The sequence below is a fragment of the Phyllobates terribilis genome, unplaced genomic scaffold (genome assembly GCF_046119375.1).
Source record: "Phyllobates terribilis strain yellow unplaced genomic scaffold, ASM4611937v1 Scaffold_4__5_contigs__length_816908805, whole genome shotgun sequence".
Classification (NCBI taxonomy): Eukaryota; Metazoa; Chordata; class Amphibia; order Anura; family Dendrobatidae; genus Phyllobates; species Phyllobates terribilis.
Window position 1 is genome coordinate 222,670,191 of NW_027362764.1, and position 21,310 is coordinate 222,691,500.

The 21,310-nt window shown below is 43.0% G+C and overlaps 1 protein-coding gene across 3 annotated transcripts in view; it reads right to left on the reverse strand.

The window, feature by feature from the left end:
- Positions 1-21,310, reverse strand: part of TMEM108 (transmembrane protein 108) — a 325,884-nt gene that overhangs the window by 282,283 nt on the left and 22,291 nt on the right. For 2 of the 3 annotated variants that reach the window (XM_073676589.1, XM_073676588.1), the window contains exon 2: positions 5,642-5,756. The exons of the other annotated variant lie outside the window; for it this stretch is intronic. The gene's annotated coding sequence lies outside the window, so the exon portion shown is untranslated. The remainder of the gene's footprint in view (positions 1-5,641; positions 5,757-21,310) is intronic. 3 annotated transcript variants of the gene reach the window in all.

The following is a 21,310-nucleotide window of genomic DNA, read 5'->3' on the forward strand; positions in this document are numbered from 1 at the left end:
ACTCCTGCGGTCTTATGTGTGGAGTCTGAACTGAATACCGACGGCCTTGTTGATGCTGGTAGTCAACAACTACCCTCTTCTGCTCACAAATCCTTCTCAACATCCGTAATGTAGAGTACCAACGCGTGGGGACATCGCAGATCAGTCGGTGAGCTGGAAGCTGCAAATGCTGCTGAAGCACGGCAAGGGCGGCAGAAGCTGTAGCTGACTTTCTAAAATGGGCAGATAGGCGGCATACTTTGACAAGCAGATCCGGCAGATCCAGGTAGGTTTTGAGAAACCGCTGAACCACAAGGTTAAGCACATGGGCCAGGCATGGTACGTGTGTGAGCTCGCCTCGCCTCAGGTTCTAGCCATTGTCACACATAACCATGCCTGGCTGTAGGGTCAGCGGTGTCAGCCACAGATCTGCCTGCTCTTTCAGAGCTGTCCACAACTCTTCAGCATTGTGCGGTTTGTCATCTAGGCATATTAGCTTCAGCACAGCCTGTTGCCGCTTGGCCGAGGCAGTGCTGCAGAGCTTCCAGCTTGCAACTGATGTGGTCATTTCGGAGATGGAGGCTGTAGAGGAGGAGGTGCAGGAACTGTAGAATGTGGGGGCAACCCTGATTGACCCAGGGCTCGTAATCCTCGGTGTCGGGAGGACGTTTTCTGTCCCAAGGTCCGACTGGATTCCGGCTTCCACTGTATTAACCCAGTGTGCCATCAGCGAGATGTACCATCCCTGCCCACAAGCACTTGTCCACGTGTCTGTGGTTAGGTGGACTTTCCCAGTAACTGCATTGATGAGGGCACGTCTAATGCTGTGGGACACATGCTCGTGAAATGCGGGGATGGCACACCGGGAAAAATAGTGGCGGCTTGGGACTGAGTACCGAGAGACGGCCGCCGCCATCAGGTTGCGGAAAGCTTCCTTCTCCACGAGCATAAAGGCAACATTTCGCGTGCAAGCATTCGCGAAATGTGTGAATTTAGTAGTGTGGCCTGTGGGGCGTTGAGCTGCGTATTTGCGCTTGTGTTCCAAGAACTGGGGTAGGGACAACTGAACGCTGCGCTGGGACAAGGACATGGACGTGCTTGCTGATGTTGCTAGCTGAGAGTGTTCAACGACAGGTGCAGGGCGGGAGGCATCTTCGCATGCGCCATGGACAGGGGACTGGCATGTGCGCACAACAGCGGAACAAGCAGTGGTGTCACCCGCAGACACTGATGCTGGACCCTGGGGTTCGGCCCACTTAGTCGGGTGCTTTGTTGCCATGTGCCTGATCATGCACAACCATATCATTAGGGGAATATTACTTTTCCCCTGATGAAGCCACCCTGGTAGTAGCGATACGCGTGGGGTTGGGGGAGTTTTCTTCCCCTTTTTTTTCACCTCTTTATGCATTTTTACACCCATCACATGCATGGCACTTTGGGTATTTTCCCTAGATAAAAGTCCTATATTTTTTTCTTGATATGGATGTACCTACAGCAGAATAGTAATTACCTATGTGAGTATCATTTCATATGTTTCCTTGCTTTATTCTGTATTGTAAGCAGGGATTATATTTATTGGTATAACAATTTCTTGGATTGTGCCATTTTGTGCCTATTATGACTCTATGTTTGAGGTTTAGCCCACATAATATTGTGATGGGGCTTGTTGCTATATTGAAGCCTTGTGCTTTTTAAATGTTTTTAACTGGGCTTGTTTGTCTAGTTACTTGTCCAATAAAAATTTATGATTAAAAGTTGGTGATCCCTGTCTATACATACTTCTTTTCTTTCTCTTATGATGTAACTGCAATTGTCTGGTATGTGACAGGTTGAACACCATAGTATAGTATTACTATTATTGCTATTGTGGTGCCCTCCATTTTTCTCCCTAATTACTCTTACAGATGTCTGACAGAGAACCACGGTTTTAAATAGCAGGCCTGTAATTTACTAATACTATTCTTCACAGACACCTAGTGTGAATAGCTTGACTGACACAGTGCAATGGAAAGGAATAGAATGGAAAAGGAGGCCAATATTTTCCACGTTCAGTTTAAATTTCTGGATTTTTATCGCTGAAATATGGAACAGATCTGGCTTTATTCTGCAGTGAGAACAAGCAAATGGAGCAGAAAAATGGTGTACTCTGGATTGCTTTTTAAGCAAATAACCAGGATTAAGATAAAAAAAAATTGCCCTGGCCCCTGATATTTGGGGCTATGTCTACAAATATTTGTAATTATTACAGCAGCAGACAGGACGTTCAATGAACCCTCTTGTGCTGTATCATACACGGCAGTCTGCCATATACACAGCCTGCCTGCCTAGCACTGATTATATGCAGCTGGATTAGTCCTCATAAGGACTGTTAGTTCAGATGGATATATATACAGTACAGACCAAAAGTTTGGACACACCTTCTCATTTAAAGATTTTTCTGTATTTTCATGACTATGAAAATTGTACATTCACACTGAAGGCATCAAAACTATGAATTAACACATGTGGAATTATATACTTAACAAAAACGTGTGAAACAACTGAAAATATGTCTTATATTCTAGGTTCTTCAAAGTAGCCACCTGTTGCTTTGATGACTGCTTTGCACACTCTTGGCATTCTCTTGATGAGCTTCAAGAGGTAGTCATGAAAATACAGAAAAATCTTTAAATGAGAAGGTGTGTCCAAACTTTTGGTCTGTACTGTATATATTGTGGAATACCTATACTAACAGGTTGTTCAATGGACCCTCTTGCACTATATGCACTGCAGTCTGCCACATATACTGCCTGCCTGTCTAACTCCTGCTATCACCACTGAATATATGCAGCTGGATTAGAAGGACTGCAGAAGAGAGATCACAATTCCAACCTGATGCTCCTCATTTCTGGAGGAATAGGGACGAAGTTTAAAATACAGTTTGCAGGCCTCCTTGAATACAAAAAACTTGTCCCTACCTTCAGAAAACCTGTCCGAGAGGGCAACCTTGGGTTCAGGCTGGGCAGGCCTACCTGCAGAGACCCCCATATTGGCAACCTGTAGCCGCTGATGCTGCTGCTGTACCTCACCGTGGAGGTCATTCACCTCCAGAGACAGCCTGTGCAGCCGCTCTGCAACTGAACCCATACCAAGGAAGAAAAGTAAAAAAAAGGTCCAAGCCCCAAAACACAGAGAAAAAAAAACCCAAAATATCTTTTTTTTTTTTTTTTCTTTTTCAAAACGTGCTTGGCCGGCGATAATGTCACGCCAGTTGTGGGAAAGACTTAGTGCATCTACACTCTGCTCTACACTTATGATGAAAGAGGAGAAAAGTGTGAAAGAGAAGCAGAGACAGTGCTGCTGCTTTATCTTATCTCAGTACTGGATTTACAGCTACACTGCTGAGTATGGCTATATAATATGTTGTTCCAGCTTCTAAACATGTGCTACAAAGAGACTGGAGATTAATAATTCCTTCTGTCTTTTGTACTGTAAATGGGAGACATCATAGCAGCTGGTTACCCACTAAACAACTGAAAATAAATTACATATAGAGCCCACAGAGGTTAAAACTGATAAAAAAGGCAGGAAAAGGGTCATGTAATAATGAGATATTGTGTTATTCCTCATGTACACACAGTTGACAGCTTATAGTAAGTCTCCTGAAAGAAACACAATTGAAAGACAGTGATATATGTTTATTTGTATTCTTCTTATTAAGGTTAAATTTTTTGTGAAGATTCTACAAGAGGAGACTTCTCAATGAGAAGAAATTATTTTTTTTATCACTGCATTCCCCATGTTACCCATATTATTTTTATTACCAAACATGGTGGTCACTGTCATTGTACTAGGTCACGGAAAACGGCAACAAAACAGGATTCTAGTCAACGTTCAACAAGACCAACACTGTAGGATTGATGTGACCAATCTATGCCTCCATTTATCAGGACAACTCATTATGCTGCAGGCCAAAGTGAGTCAATTACAATGAGATAGAAATGGTGCTCGCCCCTTTAGCTTCATTCACCTTCTTCTCTTAAGATCTGAAACGAGGACACTTAATTTCTACTTCTAATGGAAGAACATCCCAGACTTTGGTGATTGAATGACCAAACCTTAAAGCATTTTGTGTGCAAGCTTGTAAGAGGACAATTGCATTATACATCTTAATATATCCTACATTCGACATAGATAGGAAGGTAGGAAAGTTAGAACAAAATGGAGAAATATAGAAAAAGTCTCATAATGCACCACTCCAGCATTTTTTTTATTTCAGAGCTAGAGTGGTGTAATTAATCTCAGTTCCGTGCCACTAATCTTATACTTACCAGCCGCTGTCTTCAGCTCTTCCTGGCGACACTCTAATTTCGCACCTGGAGCGATCCCTGCAGAAGACAACCAGAGCGGCCCGAGAACAGATAAAGATGTATAATACTAGGTGCAGGGAACTTAAACTAGTTGCACCATTCCAGCGGTGAAAGAAAAAAAACTCTAGAGTGGTGCTTTAAGGCAAATAACTGTCTAAAAGCCATATAGAAAAGCTGGAAATATATTTTGTACAATATATTTAGTAAAATTTCGAGATCAGTATCCAGAGTCTATAATAAAGTCATCTTATAGAGGCAAATCAATGAATCCATTACGTCTCTTTCAGCACACAACAGAAGGGCTTTCGCAAAGACAGCGAGCCAGTTCACACGAATATCGAACCAGTCACAATAGAAATGCACTCTCATGTTGAATTCTTCTTCACAGCTCTCCTGCTGTACAAGCTAAACAGTTCTTGACTGTCAAAGTAAAGTAGTATAGGAATACATACTAGATGATATGTCATACAAAGCCGCCAGTAAGGAAACTAAATCCCCCAAGGCTCCCTGAACAAATGCAATAAAAATGTACAAAATGTAGTAAGCAAAGAATCCATATTCCAGAGTGTGAGAGTGCTAGTGAGCATGTAAACGTCTAGTTTTATACTAAATAACAAGCTGACCACTGACAACATAGTTAGTAAGGAGCCTTTACATTAGGAGCACAGTTAGTCTTTAAAGGGAAAATGAACTATTGATTGTATCAAGTTTTTGTGTTACATGTATTTAAAAAAAAAATGATTTTTTTTTTTAATATCATGATCTTTATGAAAAACAAAGGAAAATAAAATGAAATTAATAATCTTAGTTTTCACACTGGCCACTATGGCATTTTTATACTTCATGTCCCTTTAGGAAGAGTCGACAGCAGTCTCCTTATCAGAGGCAGGATTACAATAAACATGACCTGTACACACAACTGATAGCAAGGGATCCATGACTTTTGCTCATTAGGTGCTTCAGTACAAAATATAAGGACAACAGGGTAACAGAATCTGTTCATTGCAGCTAATATATACGAGGATTTCCTGAAAGAACAGGAACAGTTAGAATCTGAAATTTCATGATTTCTACATTTTATTTTTAATAAATCTTGTGATCTGGAAAAAACACACATTGCCAAAAATTTGTTAAAAAATGAATTCAACAGAAAAATCCTGATTTAAACAATAAGTCTTTTTCTAATGACACATTCCCGTTTAATAATCTCCTGTAAACTAGACCTCATAGTTTATTATACTTAAAGACGCAATTGCACTTCAGGACAGCATTACACAGATAAATGATTGCTTCCATGTGGCTATTGATCTTACCTCTGAGTGAGATGTATGGAAGGTGTCCAGCTTGGCTATATTTGCATAATCCATTGATTTAATCTGATATATTACTGGTGAGCTTTGCTTCCTCCATTTCACAAATTTATGGGAGCTAGAGTATTAAAAAATAATATCATTATTTTTATTGAACACAAAAGCCCATTACTTAGCACTGGACTAACCACATCATTATTTCAATAATAATCTCCCAGTCGAGATGTTTCAGGCACACGGAGCAGCATATTTCATTTTCTGAAGATTTCACATTCTTTTTCCTTTCTCCTGTTTTAATTAAATGAACTTCCCTTCAAGACAATGATTTATAAGGTCTCATCAAAGTTTCCCAAACATCTTTCATGTTAACGCAAGGGAGGAACGGTCAGATAAAAAGGAGACTACAAACTGTACACAGTGTCCTCCCGTCAATGTAGGGAAATGAGAAAATCTGCTTCTTATTAACCCAACAGGAAAAAAAAATATGCATGCTCAACTTAATTCTGTATGTACAATAGTATTCTCCCCCAGAAACATTGCTTGTCCATTAATTATATTAACGACACATTGATTTCAATAGACATGTAACGCTTCACGTTCTTTACATATGGAGTCCAATTAAGGACGCGAATACTATGTGGATCTATACTAAAAACCCATAGGACTGCAATTCCCTGAGAGACTGTGGGTCGAATCACCCACACTAAGTCCACGTTCACACATTCAGTATTTGGTCAGTATTTGTAAGCCAAAATCATGGGTGGAACAATCAGAGGAAAAGTATAATAGAAACATGTCACCACTTCTGTATTTATCACCCACTCCTGGTTTTGGCTTACAAATACTAATGTAAAATACTGAATGTGTGAATGTGGCCATAAAATCTATGCTGCTACATCGAATGATCAGTCCCTTGCAGGGGGGTTTTCAGGGGGACTTGCAAGCAATTTCTATGAGCAAAGAAAGAACTTTCATCTCTAACGCCACTTTGAATCATAACGCCACTTTTTTTAGTACCCAATTAAAAAACTAAAAGTGTCACAAAACAAATGTTTTTTAGGAAAAAAAATGAAAATGACAAGGATACAGTAGCTTGGGCTCTTCTTTAATCCTCTCTACCGTCAATGCTTTCTTTTACAGTATTCTTTACTCAAATCATTTTAATATATTTTTAGATGCTCTAAATCCAAATGGGTAATTTTTACACATTTTCTATTACAATCTATAGAAGATTTCCTTTTCTTTGTGTTGTTAGCTTTTATATTTTGTGCCCTACATCTAACTGACAGTGATAACCTATTTACAATCTGCATTTATTTCCACTGTGGATGTTCTGTTATTTGCTTGAGTTTCATCACAAGATCTGTTCATTTTACACAAAGGAGCTTCTCCGAGACTTTGTGAATAAAGAGGCCTGGAGCATGTTCATTGTGAAGAAATTGGTACACTGCACACAATTAAGCTATAGCAAGAGTTGGTTTTTAGAGATTTTTTGAAGAAAAAAAAATCTGGGAAGGAGTCTTGATATGGAAAACATGGTGCCATGAAATACAGTACCATACTCCCTATTAAAGCACCACTCCAGTGTTTTTAGTTTTTTTTTTTTAATTCAGCACTGGAGTTGTGCTACTAACCTAAGTTCCCTGAGCCTAGTATTATATTTAATAGCCTACTTCTTAGGTTTTCCCGGCCCCGCTCTGGTCCTGCTTTGCCATCTTGTGACCACAACTTCTGACTGACCAGAAGATCCTTGTTCTGGTTCTCATAGACTTGCATTGAGTTGTGACTTCCGGATCACCCAGCAAACATTGGAGCAATCTGCAGGTCATAAATTGCTGGAGACCGACCGGAGCGGCGCCGGGAACAGGCGAAGATGGGGGCTGGTAAGTATAAGACTAGGGACAGAAAACTTTGATTAGTGACACCACTCCAGCTGTAAAATAAAAAAAAATCTGCTGGAGTGGTGCTTTAATTGTGTGCTGGGCTACTATCCTGTAATATCAAAAATCGAAAAGAGAGAATAACATGCAACCCATCATGAATCACTTTCTGGCAACTAAAAGGAGAAGTTTAAGACCGTGGGGAGGGAACTTTTCACTTTCTGAATTTGAGACCATTTTGGTAGAGGACAAAGTAATTGGGTTTGTATTGGAAGCACAAGGCTACCAAATTAGTGAGTCTATAGTGTTTCAATGGCTGACACTGTCACAGTGACATTTTGGCTGTCACTAAAATGAGGCCGCTGTACCTAGCAGTGTTTATGTGGATCATTAGCATTGCCATCTCTTGTGTTAATTGGTAACAGAAGGAATTGGTTCCAGTATTTTATCCTGCAGAAGGAGGAGGTGTCAATCATTGGGAGCCATTGTTTTGGTGTAGCAGCTGCTTTGACAGTGGACGGTGCAACAAATGAAGCGATGCACTCCAGTATCTGTAGAGAAACTCATGTATGTGGTTCAAAGTAAGTGTGTTTGGCCCAGTTTGGAGTGTGTGCACAGCAAGATGCATGAGTGGTAGAGAGACCTGCTGTAGGAGAGCGGGCCTCTGGGCCTAATGCCTGCTGTTACTACTGCAACTCTCCTACTGTTTAATTACAAGTTTACCAATACATGTTGGCATAGCCAACAAACCTGTGAGCCTCCTAAACAGACAATAACTACCGAGCGTATGGTGTAGTATTTTTATGAAGTAGTAGAAAAATAAGATTCTTGTTTTGTACTTGACATACTGTATATGTGAAATATCACTGTTATAAAGGTTCTTGCCAGAACTCATGGAGTCATGGTCTGAGTAATTCAAGGTGTTTAATTGTTTCAATTTTTTTTTTTATTAGATATTATTTCTTGCAAACTTTTTTTTCGGTCACTTTCACCAAGAAATATTGTACTCAGTATTTTGCATTAGTATTTGTAAGCCAAAACCAGGATTGGAACCTACATAGAGTTATATAATGGAAAGATCTGTACCTCAGCTCTGTTTTGCACCCACCTCTGGTTTTGCTTTACTGATGCAAAATTCTGACTGAAAAACTTGAATGTGAAAATGGCCTGAAATGGAAGGCACAAAGGCACAATGTAAATCATAGTTCCTTGGTTCATGAGTTTGATCTGCAACAAACTTATCGGACTCCCTTTGTTTCCAGCTACCAAAATACTTAAGGTAGGTTAATTTGCTTTTAGCTTATGCTTGACTAAGATAAAAAAAATGAAATTATAAACTATATTGTTAGGACCAATAAGAAAGGAGTTTACAAAAGTTAGTGCTCTATGCATTATAGATTGCAATATTAAGGCTATGGCTCATAGTGCCTTCCTCTATCACATAAAAGTCTGTCAAGGCTGAAACTTTTTTTCCATTGTACAATTTAAAGTCACGGCAGAATTAGTCATTTTACAGTGACTATTGGCAAACAGGTCAAGGGGGAGTGTCTATTGTCCTAACACCTCCCTTGATTGGTCTGATGACCAACTCCAGCGATCGGCTGACCAGCTAAGTCTTCCTGATTGGTGCATAGGAGTTTTACACATGCTGGTTTGGTGGTGCCTTTCATCTCTTTCAGCCCTGCCATTGGGAAGGAAGTCGCGGCACCTGATAGTGACAGTTGAGTTTATGATACTTACAGCATAATATACACTAACATATTCTTGGGGAGGAGTCCTGAGGAGACAATTTGCATATTCTCACTGCATTTTGGGATAAGTGAAGAGTCTCCGCGAGCGGTGAACCGCGCTCCTGACGGCGCCCAAATTTTGGAGCGTTTTTCACTGTTTTCATAACAATAAGAACATGGAAGAGTCCAGGAGCCATTTGGTGAGCTGCATATCCTGCTACATGTTCACAGACTTGCCAGTGGAAAAGCCAAACTTCATATGCCAGAAATGCAAGCTTGTGTCCCTGTTGGAGGAAAAGTTGCTAAATCTAGAAGAGAGGTTAACTACCTTGAAAATCATTAAGGAAGGTGAAGAGTTCTTAGACAGAGCAGAATTATCTCTTCATGATACAGAAAGAGAAGAAATTAGAACTGCACCTGATGAAACAGAGGAATGGAAGCATGTGACCCAGAGAAGCAGGAGGATCAAGAGGCAGTCAGCACCCATACTGCTCAGGAACCAGTACCAGGCTCTCACGCAGGAGAACCACGAAGAAATACAGCAAGATAAGACTTTGCCCACAATGAAGAACCTTGTAAGCCCTCAAAATCCTCCTGGATGGAGAAAGAAAAATGTTGTGAAGAAAAAACGGAGAGTGGTGGTCATGGGGGATTCCATTTTGAAAGGAACAGAGGCCGCTATCCGCAGACCAGACATAACCTCAAGAGAAATGTGCTGTCTTCCAGGAGCAAAAATTAAAGATGTGTCTGACAGGATATCAAGACTCTTCAGACCTACAGATCACTACCCATTCCTGCTAATACATGTGGGGACAAATGACACCGCAAGAAAGGACCTGGAAACCATCTGCAGTGACTTTGAAGACTTAGGCAAGAAAGTGAAAGCATTGGGAGCGCAGGTGGTCTTCTCATCCATCCTCCCAGTGGATGGCCATGGAACAATGAGGTGGAATAAGATTCTACAGGTGAACAACTGGCTACGTCGATGGTGCCGTCAACAAGGATTTGGATTTCTGGATCACGGAATGAATTATCTATATGATGGACTATTTGCTAGAGATGGGGTGCACCTTACGAAGACTGGAAAACATGTATTTGGAAGTCGCCTTGCTACACTCATCAGGAGAGCTTTAAACTAGAACAATGTGGGAAGGGAAGCAAAAGTCCAGAAAAAGCTACAGTGGTGGCCAAAAGTATTGGCACCCCTGCAATTCTGTCAGATAATACTCAGTTTCTTCCTGAAAATGATTGCAATCACAAATTCTTTGGTATTATTATCTTCATTTAATTTGCTTGCAAGGAAAAAACACAAAAGAGAATGAAGCAAAAATCAAATCATTGATCATTTCACACAAAACTCCAAAAATGGGCCAGACAAAAGTATTGGCACCTCAGCCTAATACTTGGTTGCACAACCTTTAGCCAAAATAACTGCGAACAACCGCTTCCGGTAACCATCAATGAGTTTCTTACAATGCTCTGCAGGAATTGTAGACCATTCTTCTTTGGCAAACTGCTCCAGGTCCCTGATATTTGAAGGGTGCCTTCTCCAAACTGCCATTTTGAGATCTCTCCACAGGTGTTCTATGGGATTCAGGTCTGGACTCATTGCTGGCCACCTTAGAAGTCTCCAGTGCTTTCTTTCAAACCATTTTATAGTGCTTTTGGAAGTGTGTTTTGGGTCATTGTCCTGCTGGAAGACCCATGACCTCTGAGGGAGACCCAGCTTTCTCACACTGGGCCCTACATTATGCTGCAAAATTTGTTGGTAGTCTTCAGGCTTCATAATGCCATGCACACGGTCAAGCAGTCCAGTGCCAGAGGCAGCAAAGCAACTCCAAAACATCAGGGAACCTCCGCCATGTTTGACTGTAGGGACCGTGTTCTTTTCTTTGAATGCCTCTTTTTTTTTCCTGTACACTCTATGTTGATGCTTTTTTCCCAGAAACCTCTACTTTTGTCTCATCTGACCAGAGAACATTCTTCCACAACGTTTTAGGCTTTCATAGGTAAGTTTTGGCAAACTCCAGCCTGGCTTTTTTATGTCTCGGGGTAAGAAGTGGGGTCTTCCTGGGTATCCTACCATACAGTCCCTTTTCATTCAGACGCCGACGCATAGTACGGGTTGACACTGTTGTACCCTCGGACTGCAGGGCAGCTTGAACTTGTTTGGATGTTAGTCGAGGTTCTTTATCCACTATCTGCACAATCTTGCGTTGAAATCTCTCGCCAATTTTTCTTTTCCGTCCACATCTAGGGAGGTTAGCCACAGTGCGATGGGCTTTAAACTTCTTGATGACACTGCGCACGGAAGACACAGGAACATTCAGGTCTTTGGAGATGGACTTGTAGCCTTGAGATTGCTCATGCTTCCTCACAATTTGGTTTCTCAAGTCCTCAGACAGTTCTTTGGTCTTCTTTCTTTTCTCCATGCTCAATGTGGTACACACAAGGACACAGGACAGAGGTTGAGTCAACTTTAATCCATGTTAACTGGCTGCAAGTGTGATTTAGTTATTGCCAACACCTGTTAGGTGCCACAGGTAAGTTACAGGTGCTGTTAATTACACAAATTAGAGAAGTATCACATGATTTTTCAAACAGTGCCAATACTTTTGTCCACCCCCTTTTTTAGGTTTGGTGTGGAATTATATCCAATTTGGCTTTAGGACAATTCTTTTTGTGTTTTTTCATTGAAGACAAATTAAATGAAGATAATAATACCAAAGAATTTGTGATTGCAATCATTTTCAGGAAGAAACTGAGTATTATCTGACAGAATTGCAGGGGTGCCAATACTTTTGGCCACCACTGTATACAGCTGACAAATACTATTGAGATCTCTGCTACTGGAAGTGGAAAGGAAAAACAAAGGCAAAAAAATTGAAATAATAAAAATATGGGAGGAAGAGAAACTAATCACAAACTAAAATGTTTTTATACGAATGCACAAAGCATGGGCAACAAACAAGGAGAATTGGAACTACTCACGCAGGAAAAGGAATATGATGTCATTGGAATCACTGAAACTTGGTGGGACGATACACATTATTGGAATAGAAGGCTAAAAGGATACAACTTATTTGCAAGAAACAGACTTGATAAACGTGCAGGAGGTGTCGCTTTGTATGCTAAAAAAAGCGTATATCTGCACAGAGATTGAAGCAGAGAGTGGGAGTTCTGTGGAAACTGTTTGGGTAAGAATACAAGGAGAGAACAATGGAAAGGACACCATTGTAGGTATTTACTACAGGCCACCTGGGCAAGCTGAAGATATGGATGAACTCTTTATGTATCAAATAACCAAGTTCTCCAAAAAAATATGACGTAGTGGTCATGGGAGATTTCAACTATCCAGACATTTGTTGGGAATCTCTCTCAAGTAAAACTAACAGGTCAAGCAAATTCTTATCCTATACCAGGAAAGATCTTTGAACAAATTATTAAACAACATGTATGTAAGTACCTGGATAAGAATCAAGTGATTAACCAGAGTCAGCATGGGTTTCTAACTAACAAGTCATGTCAGACTAACTTAATTTCCTTCTATGACAGAATCACTGACTGGGTGGATCAGGGAAATGCTGTAGATATAGTATATCTTGACTTTAGCAAAGCATTTGACAAAGTATCTCACACCATCCTTATTGAAAAAATAACCAAGTATGGAATGGACAAGGCAACTGTTAGGTGGATTCATAATTGGCTTAGTGATCAGATTCAAAGAGTGGTCGTAAATGGCTTCACATCCAGTTGGATGAATGTCTCAAGTGGGGTACCACAGGGCTCTGTCCTGGGACCTGTATTGTTCAACATCTTTATCAATGATTTAGATAAAGGAATTGAGGGTAAACTGATTAAATTTGCTGATGACACTAAGCTAGGAGGGATAGCTAACACTAGAGAAGAGAGAGAGAGGATTCAAAAAGACCTAAATAAACTGGAGTAGTGAGCAGTAACTAACAATGGTTTTTAACAAGGAAAAATGCAAAGTACTACATCTGGGCAATAAAAATGAAAAACGCATACAAAATGGGAGGAATAGAGCTAAACAACAGTACATGTGAAAAAGACTTAGGTATACTAATAGATCATAGACTGAACATGAGTCAACAGTGTGATGCAGCAGCAAAAAAGGCAAATACAATTCTGGGATGTATTAACAGAAGCATACAGTCTAGATCACGTGAAGTCATTATCGGACTTTACTCCTCTTTGGTCAGACCTCATCTGGAATACTGTGTCCAGTTTTGGGCACCACATTTTAAAAAAGACATCGACAAACTGGAGCAAGTTCAGAGAAGAGCGACCAGAATGGTGACCGGTCTGCAAACCATGTCCTATGAGGAACGGTTGCAGGATTTGGGAATGTTTAGCTTGCAAAAAAGAAGACTGAGAGGAGACTTAATAGCTGTCTACAAATATCTCAAGGGCTGTCACATTGAAGAAGGATCATCTTTATTCTCATTTGCACAAGGAAAGACTAGAAGCAATGGGATGAAACACAGATTAGATATTAGAAAAAAACTTTTTGACAGTTAGGGTGATCAATGAGTGGAACAGGCTGCCACGAGAGGTGGTGAGTTCCCCTTCAATGGAAGTCTTCAAACAGAGGCTGGACAGACAACTGTCTGAGATGATTTAGTGAATCCTGCTTTGAGCAGGGGGTTGGACCAGATGACCCAGGAGGTCCCCTCCAACTCTACCATTCTATGATTCTATTAAGTATTACTCACAGACTACACTATGGGAACTATTTTACTAAAAAAATGATGGAAATATAACTTTCTCATAAAATGTAGAACACATTTTGATTTAAATACTGAAGTTTCTGAAGATTATAAAGCAATATATCTCAGAACCATTGACTCTTTCCTAACTTCTTTGTTATGAACCATGATGCATTTTGCTGGGACATTTACATTTCATGGATGTAATATTGTTTATACTGTACATTGGGTCTAGTACTCTTCGTTTTTCAGTCCTTCAAAAATTCTTGAAACTGTTTCCAGTGGCTGCATGTAGAAATAACCCTCATGCATAATGTTCCAATTTTATGCTAACCCTTCCATATGATCCACAACGGTTTAATTCAGACCAGATGGCTTTGAGCGAAACTACACATTCTGCTTGGTTTGTTCATCCATTCTTTCATTTAGTATGTGCTCTTTTCATACTTTGTTCCCAGACTTCCTCTGCCTACAAACTATTATCTACTAATAGCAGCGTGTAGCTGCATTCTACACAAGAGCAATAAAAGACAATCGGAAGTGCCTATGTCAAGATGATTGATGACGTTTGGTCATTGATCTGAAAATTGCGCACTATCTGGAGTAACCAGACGGTTGACAATTGTGCAGGATGAAAGAGGGGGAAATTATGTTTAGACTAAATGTTTTCGGTTAGTTCCAGTTCATGATGCTTTTGATGTAATCAAAAACTGCGTAAATGATGCTCAACCAGTACTTTTAGAAGAGCAGCCAGTTTAAGTAGTTGAGTCATGTCTTCCGGTCACACAGGAATTCTACGCTAGTCATTTGAGGTCATTTTATAGGGCAGTAATTTATTTTACCCTGCTTATACTTTCCGGTTCTCTTAGAAAATAATGGATGGACTTCATGTAGAAATTAAAGAAAAGCTAATGAACATAGTAACAATAAGATGAACTAACTGATCTGTACATAATCAATGATATTTAAACATGAAAAAGTATTTGTAACAACGTTTGGCCTCTATCCTTATAAACCATGTAGGTAACTGTTACAATAGGAAGAATGTATTTAAAGGAAATCTGTCAACAGGTTTTTGCTACCCTGAGAGCAGCATTATGTAGGGGCAGATATGCTGATTCCAGCGATGTGTCACTTATTAGGCTGCTTGCTGGAATTTTGATAAAATCCCTGTTTTATCTGCTGTATACGCTGAATGCTGTGCACTGTATAGCCCCGCCCACACTACTGACTGGCAGCTTTATGTACACGGTGCAGCCAATCAGTGTTAAGGGCAGGGTTATACAGAGCTTGTGAATACAGACAAAGTAGTCCTCTTGATAAAATCACAGTTTTATCAGCAGGAAATTATCACTAAAGTACAGCAATCAGCCCTGTACGTGATACATCGCTAGAATCAGGGTCACAGTCTCTACATTATGCTGCTCTCAGATTAAGTGGCAAAAATCGGGTGACAGATTACATTTAAGACAGGTAATAGTTCTGAATGGATTAATCATTGTTTCAGATTCTGCCCTGAAAGATTGAGTCCATTTACAGTACAACATATTTGGATGGGGTTTTGAAAACCCTATCCACTTATAGTAAAACCTTCTGCACAGAAATATGAGCACTGTCACGAATCCGCCGCTCACTGTGTCCTAGGGAGATGCAGTGAGTGACAGCTCAGCCGCCCAATAGATGACAGGGGCGTACTGGACTGTCAGTATTGTGAATGGGATCGCCCAGCCACTCAGTCAGGATTGGAGCTTGCTGATTATCCTCATGCTAATTAGGGATAGTCCAGCAGCCCAATCAGGGGCTGGGGCATGCTGGACTGTCCACATGTAAATTCAGGATTGCTCAGCAGCCCAATCATTCACTGGGCCTGCTTGGCTTCCTCCAGCTGTCACCCTTTCAGGGTGATTGCCTGGCTATTTAGCTGGCTGGCAATGGTCAGACCATTGTCAGTGGTAGCTTTGATCAGTGGAGTGTTTGCCCCGTGCTTTAGTGTTCTGCTGTTTTGATCTTTTGCTGCCTGACCTCAGACCTTGCCTTTGACTATTCATTTGCCTAGCCCCTTTATTTATATCCACACCATTTTGGACTGCTGACTTCAGACTTTGACCTGTTTACTCTTTTATTTTGCCCCTCTGCCTTTGAAGTACACTCTTGGAATTTGACCCCGGGCTTTTTGACTCACCTGCCTCACGGTTTGTCCGTGAGAAGTGACAATAGCCAGTGTCACAAGCATGTTGGAAAAAAGCTATTTGTTTCCATTACAGATTTAACACTCTCAATGTATAGAGTATAATCCACAGATAAATCTACCACATAACCCACAGCAAACTCTTTATGTAACCTGCTGTAAGAGTTCACTACATAATAGGAATAAATCAGCTCCCTCCAAGATAATAAGCTAAGTGAGACACGCCGTCTTACATACAGCATATGTAGTCTTTTACGGATCACTAATTTTAATCACAAGAGACTATTCAGTCAGTGTAATAATACTCAGTAGCTGCTAATTCAGGGCAGATTCTCCTCACACATAGTCCAAAATATCACAGATAAATGAGATCAGCCAACCATCATAATGTGGTAGCCAAGGGCTCAGTGCACCGTTACACCACCTCACCCCGCTTGCACGCAACATTTCTGGGTATACCAGTAAAGCAGGCTGCAGCCATAGAGGTGAACTGAACCAGGGAGAAGAACGCGCCCGTTCACACTGCGAACTGCATGCGTGCGGTCGGGCTCAAACACGGTCAGTGTAGATACGCAGGCTGAGAGCTGAGTTTAGGCACCACTCGTTCTGGGGAGGCGAGTGCAGTTAATCAGAATTGGGGGATTTTCCCAAAATGCTAGTTGAGGGGGTGTAGATGTGCAATGAGCTCTTGGACATGCCAAGGGGGCACCGAAGATCACTCATTTGAATTAAGTCATTTTCTCAAGCACTATACCCCCAGTATGACTTTTATAGGGGCTAAGTCTCTTATATCACAGTATAGCTAGTTTAATATGCATTTTGGGGGTGAGACAGACACACTGTAAGTTTGCAGCTAATTAATGGGCACATGAGATCCTTTGTACTTCAACTATCGTGGGAGACTCCACTGACCCCTTAACACATTAGATGGTCGGTTGATCCTAACAGCCCAGGGTCTGTTTGTTTTTTTCTGTTTAAAGTGTGGTATGAATTATCTTTATTGTATGGGTATTTGTTGCCCTAAATTTTTTGACCTCATGGTTATGTGAAAGATAGCCATTGTAAACTAGAACATAGGCTAACATAGGATGAGTGTATTGTCCATTTTCAACATAGATGGAAATTACAATAATCGGAACACAACCTTTGGCCTCATTGAGACATTTTTTTTGCATAACTGACAGATTTTCATCAGTGTTTTGGATCATATTTTCACCAGTCTATGGTCAGTGGCTCAATTTTTACCATCAGTTTCATCAATTTTTCTTGTAAGCAAAAAAGTTTCCTAGCTTCTATCCAGCAGTCAGTGAAAAATGAACAGCTCACTTGGATACAATTAGGATGCTATCTGTGTGCTGAGTTTTTCACAGACCTATAGACTTGAATGGGTTTGATACAGTTGCGTGCCGCCAATGGCAGCAGACCACACGGCCGCTATGGGGCCAGTGAGTCCAGGGGGCGCGACGCCAATGATGGTACCACCCCCCAGTTCAGAATCGCACTTTCAACTGTATCGGCATCCTGGATACCGATACAGTTGAACGCAATAATGGAGGAGGGTGCGTCAGATGATGCTCCCTCCTCCATTATTCTTCCTCTGTGTCTGATGTCTCAGCGCAGTGGACGTGATGCCATCAGTACAATGCACCAGCTTTGCAAAGAAATGCAGAGCTGCAGAAGACACGCTGAGGAGAACGGAGCATCGGGGGACCAGGGAGAGGTGAGTATTTCTTTTGTTTAGTTTTTTTAATCAATGAGAACATTGTGGGGCCTATTATATTACATGTATGGCAATGTTTGGCCATTATATTATATGGAAGGCTATGTGGGGCCATTATATTTTATGGAAGGCAATGTGGAGGCCATGATACTATATGGAAGGCAATGTGGGGGCTATTATACTGAATGAAAGGCAATGAGGGGGCCATTATACTACATGGAAGGCAATGAGGCGACTATTATACTGTTTGGAGGGCTATGTGGGGATCATTATACTGTTCTGGGGAAGATCAAGTGATAGCTGTTGGCCAAACAAGGTATCTTATGTATGTGGCCAGCTTAACACCCTGCCACCCTCCTGTGTTTAATGGCGGCTGATGCATGTCCACAGTCTAAAAAAGTGGATTAACTCATAAGCATATACTCCTGATATAAGAATGAGTTGAGTCTCCTGTGTAACATCTAGGATCAGAAGAACATCTGATCCTGATTGTTTAACCCCTGACATGACTAAAGGGGACAAAATCTTACAATGGTGTATCACCTGTGAAATGAAACTGTCTTCCACACCCTCACCTTTGTAGGAGAATTTGGTGGTTCCTCACCAAGTTTCAAGCCTCCTATACAGCTGTTTCTTTTTCAATTAATTACTGTGTTTCAATCTACATATGAAAGTGATGATCATTATCACCTGTTTAGTTATTCATACGCCTAACTATAATTTAAATAAATCTTTGAGAAATACAGACAGATACTTTTCCATGATGCAATACTATCAAGGAATGCTCTGATTGGTTCCAAATGTGACACCCCAGGGGTCTGGTTGCCACAGTGATAGAGATATTACGTCTGAGAGCAGGTGGGAGGTCCTTTGGTCAGGGATCCTGTGCATGCCACACCTCCTGCCCAGTCTTGGGAGGGGAAGGACTTCCCCTATATAAACCTGGGGCTGAGGCAGGGTAGGGAGTTCTGAGAGGAGAAGACAGGGAGCAGAGCTGCTCTATGGGCTCTGCTCCACAGGCAGGCCCTGTCCAGGGGCCTGAGCCTGGAGTCAAGGAGAGTAGAGACAAGAAACAGCAGAAGCAATACTACTACGAGTCAGGGGCTGGCAGCTGCAGAGCTCGCCCTGACTGAGAAGCTTTCTTACCGGACCCGGCGTCCGAGGCTGTGGGGACTAACTCTTACCCAGCAGCAGAAGCCGACCGGCAGGGGATTTCAGGTCCTCAGGCCCAGAAACCCGAAGGCACGGTCACACGCGTGGGACCAGCACCGCCATCGTGGAGCGGAAGCCATTAGAAGGCCCCGAGTCACCGGCCATACGGGTGAGCACCACACGGTACACTCAGGGACGTGGGCTACTTATATCTGCTTCTAGCAAGGTAGCCAGAAGAGTACAGTCAGTTTGGGAGGCCTACAACTCCGCCTGGCCAGGGGAGATCCCATCTGCTCAAGGACTGACCAGGCCCCGTTCACTAGCAAGTACTCCGGGAGGGTCTATCGTTGTTACCAGTAAAGACCCTGAATTACACCGCACCGTCTCTGAGTGGTTCCTGCTACCCCCATCATCCACATCTGCTGCCCTGAGGCCATACCCCTCCCGTTGGGGGTTATACCATCTACGCTGCACCATCCATCCACCGGCCTCAGCGGACTGTCCTGCAGCGGCAGCTCCATAGCTGCATTCAACGGGTGGCGTAGTCGTCCTGCATCTACCGCTGTTACATCGCCGCTCAGTTTGACTCCCTGGGCACGGACCGGGTCACCGCCACGAGACTACAACCCTCAAGAGATCCGGCTCCGGGTAAGCTCCCGCGTGCGCAACGCAGCGCGACACAGGCCCAGGGGCGCGTCAACTTTGGCGTAGTCGGCAGGATCTCGTGCCCGCAACCACCGGGTACTGCGTGCCTGAAAAGCAAAGACTGTTCAAACTTACCAGTGGTGAAGATTCCCGCTATCCGTGGAGGTTTCCCGCCATCCGGCGCCATCTTCTACCTTCTTCCCGCCATCAGCGAAGTTTTCCCGCCATCCGGTGCCATCTTCGACCTTCTTCCCGCCATCCGTGGAGTTTTCCCGCCATTGGACGCCATCTTGAGGACGCCGCACGGGAAGAAGAGGGGCGTGGACTCCGAAAGCGCGCGAGAACTGAAGCCCCGCCTCACGTCCGGACGTTGCGTAAGGTCCTGGAAGGAGCCCAGCAGACGCCGACGTCACAGGGGCGCGACGCCAGGTCCTCTACCCCGACGATTGACTGCGGAGCCGCGGCCTACGGAAGAGGATCTCCGGAAGGTAGGCCACGGTCCACTAGGGGGGAGGAGGACACCAGGAACGGACAGCAAGATGGCGGACCGGCAGCAGACTAAGCTGCCCAGCATCGGCAGTGCCCCAGTCGTCGCCGGCCCCGACCAGCGCCGGAAGAAGACGCGTGACGCAGGAGCGGTCGCGGGAGCAGGTAAGAGGAGTCTCCCTGTCCCGGACGCTGCCAGCATCAGCCTGCTCCCGGGCCCCCTGGTGGAGCCGCCGATTCCGGGCGCTGCAGACACCGACCTGCTCCAGCCCCCGCAACAAGCCCTGCGGCCAAGCCCTCCAGCCCTGGGCACTACCACCACCAGCCCGCGCCCAGGCCCAAAGTTGCACCCTCTGACCCCGGGCGTCATCAACGGCGACCCTCTCCACGCCTGGTCGCAAGGCCTGAACTCCCCAGGTGCAAAAGGACTGTACGCCCTCCACGTTAACCAAGGAGGAGCTGCAGTACTACCAATACGAGGAAAGCCAAGAGGACCCGGACGGGTCTGAAGCCTACACACAAGAAGGAGCAGGAGGACGCCGTCGTTGAGTACGGTAGAGAAGAGACTGTATATAGTTGCCCGTAGGGGTACCAAAAAAACTGTTGCTGCTTAAAATATGTTCCCCGTTGGGACAAAAGAGTGAACTGTTCCCGTGTGTCCCCTATCCTTAACCAGGCTGAGGACTGTGAGCAGCCATCCCATCTCCCCACAGGCTGAGGACTGTGAGCAGCCAATCCTTATCCCCACTGGCCGAGGACTGAGAGCGGCCATATCTTGTAAATATTATGTGTTTCCAGTTATTTATAGGAGTCCTTGGTGGATTTACCGGGAATCCTTTGTACAGTTAGTGGAGCGTAACCCAGGATGGACTAAAAGACTGTTAAGGACTCGGGGTAGGACAGACCCCTACCTGGTTACGTCTCCCTGTTTTGGTGAAATGGACACCTTGCTTTCTTCAAAGACTGCACCCGGTTACGGACACGCCGTGACCAGCTTTATGCGTTTCCTTATTGTAATGTTATTGTTTATACTTTGTTATGTTACAAAAATATGTTTAGTCCCGGAGTACTAAATTTCACTAGGGGGGAATGTGACACCCCAGGGGTCTGGTTGCCACAGTGATAGAGATATTACGTCTGA